The sequence below is a fragment of the Propithecus coquereli genome, unplaced genomic scaffold, assembly GCF_000956105.1.
Source record: "Propithecus coquereli isolate 6110/MARCELLA unplaced genomic scaffold, Pcoq_1.0 Scaffold122, whole genome shotgun sequence".
In the NCBI taxonomy this organism is placed as follows: Eukaryota; Metazoa; Chordata; class Mammalia; order Primates; family Indriidae; genus Propithecus; species Propithecus coquereli.
This window is the reverse complement of record NW_012136303.1, coordinates 5811606-5821175: the sequence shown is the minus strand read 5'-3', so window position 1 is coordinate 5821175 and position 9570 is coordinate 5811606.

Here is a 9570-nt window from a genome sequence, read left to right as displayed (position 1 = left end):
GCAACAGTGCCCATGCACTCCATCCCCAACCACCGGGCCCTTATTGTGTGCTTCGCCCCCTCCCACCCCATTCTCAGGGTTTCTGTTACGTTAATTAGTACGCACCGGAAGATATCATAAAAACACGCACTTGCAACCTGCTTCATCTGGAACTGTTTGCAAGGAGCCCGTAGGAGCTCTCAGAAGTGAGTGAGGCAGGTAACGTAACTGCTGCCCTATTATTGGTGCAGCCACCACAGTGCAGACGGTCCCTCTGACCTTGGGCCAGCTGTGACTGTGGGCCGTAGAGCCAGGGACCACACTGATCTGGCTCCATAGGCTTTAACAGGTTTTAAAAAAAATACTCAACAGCCACTGGTTCTGGGGCTTCTGAATTCAGGGCAGTTGTTCTCGACGGGGACATTTTGCATCATCCCCAAAATTGGTTGGCAAGGGAACCTCCTGGCATTAAATGGGCAGGGTCAATGCATGGGATATATCCTGATGGAAAGACAACCAAAATTCATCTGAGTAAAAAAGGCAAGTTAACTGTCATGATGCCCTTTCTAACAAATGCAGCTTAAACTAGTCTCTACTGGGCCAGGCATGGTGGCTCATGCCTGTAATCCCAAGGCTTTGGAAGGCCAAGAAGGGAGAATCACTGGAGTCCAGTTTGACACCAGCCTGGGCAACACAGCAAGACCCCCATCTCTACAAGAAATAAAAAATATTAGCCAAGGCATGGTGGTGCATGCCTGTGGTCTCAACTACTCAGGAGGCTGATGCAGGAGTTCGAGACTGTAGTGAACTATGATCAGGCCACTGCACTCCAACCTGGGCAATAGAGCGAGATCCTGATTCAAAAACAAACTTGTGTCTACTGTGTCTTGTCTCTATGAGTTGTTTGTTTGGTCTTGTTAACCACAGTTAACCACAGATTGTGCAGATCTGGTTGCTTCCTCAGTAGATGGCCATGGGAGGAAGCAGGCTTTTTGGGTAGGAGCTAGGCACGTCTTTGTAGTTTTGGATGGTGTTGCCAAAGTGCCTTCCCGAGGGGCAGTGACACTTTTCATACCCACCAACAGAATAAAGCACGCCCTTGCCTGCCAGGAACTTAGACTTGGAACTCATTGAAGCGAAGCAGCTGGTGCAGAAATGTGGGTTCCCTGCTGCTCCTCCTCTCCTGACCACCCACATTTCAGAGAGAACTGCTGACTCAGGACTCCTTCCCAGGCCCAAATAAAAGATCTTCCTTCTTTAAAAAAAAATGGATCTGGCTCCTGTGTCTTAGGGTCTGTAGCTGGGCCCCCCATCCCCCTTCTTCCAGGCCACACTCTCTTCTCAGTCCAGGACAGGGAAGAGAGTAGAAAACACATCCTTGACTTGTAGCATCTGACTTGGGTCCCCGCCTGAGCCAGCTCCTGTGCTGTGTGACTGTGCCTCGCTGTTTCAGCGGCCTCCTCCCTCTTGCCATGTCCAGTCCATCAGCAAGTCCTCTAGGCGACCCGTCTTCCCTCCCCTGCAATCGCCCTGGCCAGCCCCCAGCATCTCTCACACCAATGACTGCAGTAACCTCCTCATCAGCCCCCTGGCTTCTGCCCTAGGCCCACCCAGGCAGAGGGCTCCTTTTGCCCATCACTCCCTCCCTCTACAGCCCCCAGGAGCTTCCCATTAGCCCTGGAAACTTCTAAGACCTGCAGAGCCCCTTCTCGCCTACTCCCTCTGATAAATCATATACTCTCGATGATACGTGCTTGTTTCCTCGGTCCCTCTGCTAGATTGTAAATTCCACGAGGGCCGGCTGGGATGTCTGTGTTCTTCGTCCTTGCATCCTGAGCAGTTGGCACAGTGCCTGACACAGTAGATCCTCAGCAAATAACCGGTTGGGTGAACCTGTGGAATGGAGATCAGACCTCCTTATCTAACGGATGGAAGACGTGTATACGCGCTTGGTCACTGTGGTCCCTCCCTCCCAAAGCAAGTTCTCAGTCAGCCACAGGGTGGCAGCCTTCTAAAGGGTACCTGTAGCTTCAAGTTCTTCCTGCACAGGTGCTAAAGCAGTGAAAACAGGTGGATGGGGGCGGGGGAGCACGTGTGAACGGAATGTCCCCTAGCCCCTCTCCCACCACTGCCTCAGCTGGACTAGGAGTTTTATTAAGGACCAGTTATCCTCCATATCGAGTACCTGAGGCCCTCGAGGCCCAGACGCAGCCTTTAGCTATGACTAATAATGACAGCAGCTGCCATTATTTGAGCACTAACTTTGTGCCAGGCCCTGTGCATGCCTCACCTCAGTTAGTTTGACAATAACCCAAAGGTACCATGATTATCCCATTTTAAGCAAGATGACACTGAGGCTTAGTGGGGTGGGGGGACACAGAGGAAAAGGCAGAACCAACTTTGAATCCCCGACTGCCTGAATACAAAGCCACAGCCCTTGACCATGAGGCTCTACTGCTGTGAGAAAGGCAGGCCCAGGGACAGAGGCAGGAGGGTGACTGGGACAGGTGGTGAGGGGTGGGGCAGAGAAAATAGAGAGGGCTTCTCAGAGGAGGGCACCCATGAGCTGGGTTGTGAAGGATTGCTGCGCTCCAAAGCGACGGTATCCTAGGTAGAAAGAAGGGCAAAAGGTGAAAGATTGAGCAGAATGCCAGCCAAATCTATGCCTCTCTTAGCTGGAATACAATGGCTTTCCCAGAATCCCCAGCCAGGAGACTTCTGCTTACATCTCATTAGCCAGAGCTGTTGACAGGGCAGCCCCTAGCTGCAAAGGACCCTGCACAGGGTGCGGGGGTGGGGGGAGTGATGGGTGGGTGTTTCACAAGTGCTTCACTGCTCTGCACAAAACCTGGTTCTGTGAGTAAGGAAGAAGAAGGGAGGAATTTGGACAGATGGTAGCATCTAGCACAAAACCTAACTACCTAGCAAAGCACTCTCCTGTTGCCCGGTTAAGGCAATCTCTCCCAGTGGATGAATCTAGATGGGGAGCCAACTTATGAGATTTCTTGGTAAACGTTGAGTTATAACCAGGGAGTCAACTAAGTACAGTGATAGCTGACAGCGTCTGTGTGCTTACCGTGTGTGTGTGTGTGTGTGTGTGTGTGTGTGTGTGTGTGTGTGTCTCATTGCCTTCAACTTGGGAAGCAAGGTTTAAAGGTGGAGATCCTTTGCAGAATTTTGAAGTTCCTTTCAAAAGTGTTACTAGTAAGGAGGGTCCCAAACACACCTGGTGTAATAGAGGCCAATAACTGACCACCAAAATTCATTTCTGTCTCCTTGCCCCGCACACTTCCCAGCTTCCCATACAGTTGGGTGTGGCCATGTGACTAAATTCTGTCCTGTGGAAGTGAAAGCCCCCCTAAGCCCTCCTCCATGCTCTCTCCCCCTCCCTCTGAGCTGGAGTGAAAACAATACAGTGACCTTGGCAGCCACATGTGAAGATGGCAGACTCAAGGTCAGCCTGGGCCCCTGCATGGCTACGTAGAACAGAGTTCCTCACCTACCCCTGCTGGAGCATTTGCCCTAGAATGTTCCATGAAAGACCAATAAACTTTCTGGTGTGTTCCAGTGTTAACATTATGAGTCTATTTCTTATGGTTGTTTAGCTCACCTTAATCATCTCTTAGCCATTTTGTTACTGAGTCCTCTAAGTTGGATAACGCCCCTTCGCCTACCTTCCTTGTCATAATTTCTGGGCATGGCTCATTTTAGTTCCTGGCCATTGGGAGGAATTGTCCTGAGAATAACAGAGGAGCTGTGAGAGTGGGAAGTGTTTATCATGTCATGACCCAGTTCCGTACTAAGGAGCTGGGGTTAAGAAGCTCCCAAGCTGTTGGAGGATCCGCTGACATGGTGCAGAGAGCATGCCTGGGACTCCGATACCGCATGAGGTTCAGCAAATGCTGGGGCCTTATCCAACTTCCCCGCCAGATGCCAAGAACTCATAATGAGCAGACACCTTTTCTATACCAACTTCATGTCAGGGCATCCAGAGCATGGGATTCAGAGAAATACAAGGCATGGCTCCGTCATTAAAGCCACCTCTGGTCCAGGGGAACATGCAGCAACCAAGGCATGCACACGAATTGTGTCAGATGCACATTTAACCTTCAAAGACCCAACTCAAACACAAAGAAGAATGAGATGGACAGAGAAAGACGAATACTACTATACTACTGAGCTTTTAAAAAATTAACTCAGGAGTAAAAAACTCAGCAATAGAAGGTAAGGAGAATTATGATTGCCAGGGGCTGGGGGGAGGAGGATGGGGAGTCACTGTTTGACGGGCACAGAGCTTCAGTTGGGGGAGATGAAAAAGTCCTGGAGATGCATTGTGGTGATGGTCGTACAACAATGTGAATGTACTCAATGCCACTGAACTGTACCATGGTCCATTTTATGTTATGTATATTTTACTTCAATTAAAACTGAACCTGAAAATCTTAAAACCCTTACTCAGAAGTAAAAAACTAGCTAATAAGGCACACAACAATGTGAACTAATCTTAAAACCATTAGGTTGAAACAAAGAAGGTAGAAAGAGCTGTCCAATATGGTAGCTACTAGCCACTTGTGACGTCTAAATTTAAATAATTAAAATTAAATAGAACAAAAATTTCATTTCTTCAGTTGCACTAGCCGCATTTCAAGTGCTTAATAGGTACATGGGGCCAGTGGATACTGTACTGGATAGAGCAGATCTAGAACATTTCCATCATTGCATAAAGTTCTATTGGGCAGTGCTGTTCTAGAACTAATCCACAGGGATAGAAATCAGAACAGCGAGTGTCTCTTGAGGAGGTGGCTGGCTGAAAAGAGACAATAGGGAACATTCTAGGGTGATGGTGTAGGGGAAGCAAAACTTTACCTCTCCCCTCTTACAGTCTTTGGGTGAGCCTGAGAATTAAATTCATGTAAAACAGACTAACAGGGGAAAAGCATACACATTTAAGTTTATGTGACATAGGAGCCTCCACAAGGAAATAAAGATTAAGAGAAGTGGCAGGAGCTAAGTTCTTATGTCAATTAAGTTGAACAAAGAAAGGCCATTGTGGAAAAGTACCTAAACTATATGGAGAAACTAAGGAAAGAATTGTACAGAATTCTCTTTGCCTCAAGTCTCCCTGTGTCTAGTGATAAGAATGTTTCTTTCCTCCTGGTATAGGAAGGACATCTTTTCCATGGGCATTCTATCTCCTGCTTTGAGGAGGAAACCGGGGGTTTGGCTTGTTTTTGTTTTCCCGGTTTTTTTTCAGTTGGTTTTGGTTCAAATTCTTTTTTTTTGCGGAAGTTCCAAGTTGGCTTTTTTTGGGTTGGCTTTTTTTGCCCCCTTCGTTTTGCATTCTTTCGGTTTTTTTTTGGGTTTTTGTTTTCACCGTTTTCCCCTTTTTTCAAACTTCTTTGTTCGTTCCGTTTGGGTTGTTGCTTTTTCTTTATTTATTTGTTAAGGGGGGCGTTCGTTTTTCTTATTGGGGTTGGGTTGGATGCAGAAGTCTGTTTCCTCCCCAGGTACACACCCAGGCCCCATCCTTTGCCTCTCAGAATGAGGGAATTTTACGCACGGAGGGGAGCTCTGGGCTTACATTTCATACACACACTACAGACTTCCCTGCTGCTCACCTGAGGAAAGGTGGCTGACGGGCGGATGGGTGCTGTTGGACTTAGCGGGAGCCACAGAGTCTCCAACATGGCTCCTGCTGAGCAACTGTCGCAGTGTACTGTTGACTTTCTGGAATTGGCGCCTTTCACAGTGAGTTTGGATATTAACCCTGGAAGAGACTTGGGCTCCTCAGCAATTGACAGTGGTCCAGAGTGGCTGGGAAATGTCTCCAAGCACTTCTCAAGAGCCTCTTGGGCACCAGGGAGCTTTAGAAAGGAGTGAGCACATCCTAATCAATGCCTCTGTTGGCCCCATCTCAACACAACCAACAGGGAGGCCTCCCCCCTGCATAACCCCCCAGCCCCTCTGCCGACCACTGCCTGCTATTAAATACTACATTCAGCAACCCAAGGTGGAGCCTCTATGAGCGTCACGCCCTGTTCTAGGGTCAAAGATCACTGCAGCATTGGGTGGCCCTTGCAGGTCATCTAGAAAAAGCCCTTCTCTTCACAGAATCCCAGAGAGGGAAAAGGACCTGCCCAAATCCCATGGCCCAAATCCCATTGGCAGGGCCAGACCTAGAACCCAGGGCTCCTGTCATCCTTGCCCATAGCTCTTTCCACTGTACCACCCACATTACCCTGGAAACTCTCACAGGGTCCCTTGTGTTGCTTCCTCCCTGTGAGGGGTTCACATCTGCAGGGGAACTGCTCTGCGCTGGTGCCCTGACAACCATGCACTTTTCTACCTGGGCCACATGGCAAGGCTTAACCACTGCTGCCCTTAGCCTTGGTGGAACACCCCATGATCCTGAGAAGTCAGGCAGGCTCGGAAGGAGCTGCCATGAGGCCATTTCTCACCCACCTCTCTAACTGCAGGGAGGCTGTCACGGGCCATTTCTCATCTGCCCAGCTGGTCCTGATGAGGTGGGGCCTTCCACGTTGCCCTCCTCCCCTCAGGGCACAGCTGCAGGCTATAACGCTGCTTAGCTGCTGCACAAAATTAGCTCTTCAGCGACAAGTGCTCCATCACTCCTGTTGTGTGTCATCCAGGCCCTCCTGTTTCAGTGACATCCTGTGGTCAAGGGACGTGGGGAGCTGACACCATTGCTGATCTTGCATTTGCTGCCTATGTAAGTAATAAATGGTTTCAATCCATTTGGGCTTGATATGTTCCCATTGACTAAATCTACAGCAGAGCGGCAAACTAACCTAACAACCTCTGATACTACTTAGGATCTGTTAGCCTGTCGGACAATATTGCTTTCACATCAACAGGACTGTCCCCTCTGAGGGTCATCTGTGGCATAGCCCTCATCCTGGGTTGTCCCTGCCCACTACCCTGCCTCGGTGTCCAGCCACTGTGGGCCCATTGGGTCCAGGCTTGGTTATTCAGAAGCCCTGAACCAAGGAGCATTTTTCAAGCTACCACATGTAGCAAAGGCAATAATCATAATTTTTAAAAATTAGCACTTGTTTTCTCCTGCTGTGGCTCCACAGTGCAGAGGAAAACAGCAGAGCCATTGGAGCCAGACAGACGTGGGCATATTTCTGGATTTATGTGTATTAGTTTCCTGAGTCTGTTGTACAAAGTTACCACAAACACGGGGGCTTAAAACAACAGAAATTTACTCTCTCACAGGTCTGGAGGACAGAAGTCTGAAATCAGTACCACTGGGGCAAAACCAAGGTGTCAGCAGGGCCGTACGCCCTCCAGAGGCTCTAGGGGAGAATCTGTCTTGGCTCTTCCAGCTTTTAGTGGCTGATATCATTCCTTGTCTTGTGGCCACATCACTCTAATCTTCAAGGTCAGCATCTTCAAATCTCTCAGCTCCGGGGTCACATCACCTTCTTTTCTGGGCAGGCCCGGGAGGGATGGCAAATCTTCCTCTGCTTCCCTCACATGTTCACACGATTGCATTTAGGGATGACCCTGAAAATGCAGGACAGTCTCCCCATCTCAAGATCCTTAACTTAAGCGCATCTGCAAAGGCCCTGATTTCAATGCAGGTAACATTTACAAGCTCCGGGGATTAGGACCTGATATCTTTGGGAGGCCATTATTCAAGCTACCATGTGTAGCCACAGGCAAATTATCTGACGTCACTAAGCCTCACTTTTCCCTCCTATAAAAGAGGGTTAATAACAGTGATGTTGGGATCAGGATTATATAATTATTTTGCACTATATGCAAAACACCTTTCACTACATTTCTTGTAGTTGAGTCTGCCTATTGCCTTGCTAGATGGTGAAGAGCTTCTTCCCTGATTCCTAGGGGCAGTTGAGACACCTGTCCTGGCCCTTGGTATACACTGCTTTGTGACTCCTCCTAGAGCCATCCATGGGTCACTGTTTGTGGCCACCATGATCTAATAGTCACAATTCCCGGTCCAGATATCTGAGTACCATACATGGGAGTCTAAGAACTATTCTTGGGCTCCAAAGCCATCTGAGAGATATAGTTTAGTTTAGATGCCATAGAATAGGAATTTCCTAGACATTTAGAGAACTGAGGACAATAGACAGAAAGTTTGCTTTCAGGACGGGCCAGGAAATTCTAGCATGTGTGAGTCCCATAGCTACAGAAGTAGCACATGAGAGGAGAGTCAAAGAAATGAAGGATTCTGGTCTCTTCCCTTTCCCCAGAAAAGCCAGATCATGCAGGACCTTGTAAGGCACCAGGTTTTTTTTTGAGTGCAATAGAAAATCCCTGCAGGGAGGCAAGACAGACATTTTTAAGGTTATCTAAGAAAGTCTGTTCTGCAACTGTAATACCTTCCCTTTGGGAGATAAGAGTGGGGATTAAACTTCCCATAGACTCCTGGGACATTCCAGAATGGTTCTTTTCCACTCAAGTTCCACCCTCCCCCTTTATGAAGCTTGGACCACTAAGATTCCAGGTGTCTTCATTTCAGGAGTCAGGGGCTTCCATGGCACCAGTGGTTCTCAAAATGAGATTCCCAGACCAACAGTGTCAGCATCACTTGGGAACTTAGAAATGTAAATTCTCCCAGTTGTGCCTCAGAGCTACAGAATGAGAAACTCTGGGTGTGACACCCAGCAATGCGGGTCCTACCAGGTCCTCGGGCGGGCGATGCTGGTGTTGAAGTGCAAGAACCTCCTGCAGTCATCACACACGCACCCAGAGCAACTGCGTCACCGGCAAGTGCAGCCTTGGGAGAGCAAGTGCTCTGTGAGTTTGGGGATCATATTACTCAAGAATCTTTTAGTTGCAAGTGGTAGAAAGTTCCATTCAGACTGGCAAAAAGGAGAATTTATTGACTCACCTAATGCAAAGCTTAAAGGTCATCTAGATTCAGACACTGCTGAATCTACTATAATCAGGGCTCTCTTTTAATCAGTAACTGCACCCACAAGAATCCAGGATTAACTCTGTACTACGGACTGGACTGTGTGTCTCCCCAAAACTCATATGTTGAAGCCCTAACCCCCCCGTGGGATGGTATTTGGAAGTGGGGCCTTTGGGAGATAATTAGGTTTAGATGAGGTCATGAGGGTGAGGCCCTTATGATGGAATTAGTGCCCTTATGAGAAGAGAAACCAGAGAGCTTTCTCTCTCAACCTCTCTCTCTCTCTCTGTCAGCCTCTCTCTCTCTTTCTCAAACTCTCTCTCCTTCTCCTTCTCCTTCTTCCTCTCTCCCATGTGAGGACACAGCAAGAAGGCAGCTATCTATAAGCCAAAAAGAGCCCTCACCAGAACCTGCCCATGCTGGCACCCTGATCTCAAACTTCCAGCCTCCAGAACTGTGAGAAAATAGATTTCTGTTGTTTACCTTTATGGTATTTTGTGATAGCAGCCCTAATGGACAAAGACATAGGCCCACCCCTAAATCAATCATTGTACCCACAGGGATGCACAGCTCCAATTGGCCAGACTTCTGTCACATGACCACTCCTGGAGCTGAGAGTGAAATTAGTTCCACTTGAATATTGTGGCCAAAGAGTGGAAGAGGAGTGCTTCTCTAAATGAAAA